We start from the raw sequence: 1493 nt of genomic DNA, 5'->3' as shown, positions 1-1493 counted from the left end.
TTTGACAGAAAGGAGGAAGGTGTAGACCTAGATAGCTAGAGGGATCATCAGCTGTGCTAAGGCCATCTGGAACATCAAATTTCATTGGGAGAAATTCTGGAAGGCTTACCAGCTGGCAGTGTAAGACACCAGGAATAGGGATTGAGTCTGTCCAAGGGGTGAGAGAAGGCACCCTTTCATCATTAACCTGAAGAAGAATGGCACCAGATAAAGCTCTTCAGACAAGGGACATGCAACTAAATCTTAGTAAAGTGACCTCCTGGTTGGTTGGTTGGTTTGTGTGGGTTTTGTTGTTGGGGGGTGGGGGTTGTAGCCAGATCTATTGTTACATGCAATGCAATTCTGTAGGGACTAGCTGGAACTCCACTTTTTTTCTCTTCCTATCAAGAAAGAGTATGGAAATACAACTGAATAAAAATTTATTATCGTAGGATATTTTCTTTATTTATTTATTTCCTTTAAAAAAATTGCTCAGGTTTTATTCACCAACAGCTCCTCCCTGCCTGCTGCCGTGCCCCCTTCTGCACTCCCAGAATCGGGGGAGGGCCTCTCCTAGGAGCAGAGGTCAGTGAAGAGAGCTGGCAGCCAGTGGTGAGTCTCCTCAGGGGCCTGCAGGTCCCAGCCAGGCCCGCTGTTCCTTCAGCAGGTGTTCTAGCACTTGCCGGGCTCACTTGGCCTCCCACTTAAGACTGGCTTTGATATCACTGACAGTCACGTAGCCATTTTTCTCTGTCAGCTGCAGCACCACAGTGTGATCCATATTGAGCTCAGCTGGAACAGACTGAATGAGGTAGGTGCCACCCGCAGAGATGATGCCGGAAGCCAGGGCAGGTGCCTTTAGTTTCTTGATGGCCCTGATCAGGTTGTCTTGGCTGATATCCTGTGTGAATCTGCCCCTTCCTTTTGAACACCTGTTGTTGTAGTTTCTCCAGAGTTATCACACCTCCATCCCTGTGCTTCCGGGTCAGGCACACTTCAATAATCTGGACTCCCAGCTCATAATAGAAATCTCCCACACCTACCATCTTGGGCCAAAATCCTCTTCCAGAGGGCAGAGGATCACCCTCAACAGTGGCACACGTGTCCTGGAACTGCACCCAGAATTCGGGATTCTTCTGAATTTCCTGCTTGTGCTGCTGGCAAATTCCTCCAGGTTAGTCTTGAACATGTCCAACTGCTTTGACATCTGGGCCAGCTGGTCCTCAGCCAAGGCAGTTCCTCACTTCTTATGTTTGGCCTCTGCAAGTTTCTTCTTGGCGATGGGACCAGCTCCCACTCTATGGCAATGCATCCCTGCCTGGGTTCATGGGCCGCCCACTGCCAGGACCCAGGTCTCCCCATTATTAAAGGGTATTTTAGTTAAGATCTTTCTAAATGATAAAGGCAGAACATCCTACTCAAACTGACTTACTCAGGAGAAGGAATTTATTGGATTATGTAACTAAAAATCCAGGGATAGTGTGGGCTTTAGACACTGTTAGGTTCAGGGTTCA

General features: G+C 48.2%; 1 pseudogene; it reads right to left on the bottom strand.

The window, feature by feature from the left end:
* Window positions 1-552: 552 nt before the first annotated feature.
* Window positions 553-1291, bottom strand: LOC106976904 (vacuolar-sorting protein SNF8-like; annotated as a pseudogene).
* Between the last annotated feature and the right edge of the window lie 202 nt (window positions 1292-1493).

This window comes from Acinonyx jubatus, chromosome B1, assembly GCF_027475565.1.
Source record: "Acinonyx jubatus isolate Ajub_Pintada_27869175 chromosome B1, VMU_Ajub_asm_v1.0, whole genome shotgun sequence".
NCBI lineage: Eukaryota > Metazoa > Chordata > Mammalia > Carnivora > Felidae > Acinonyx > Acinonyx jubatus.
This window is presented reverse-complemented; position numbering and strand designations above follow the sequence as displayed.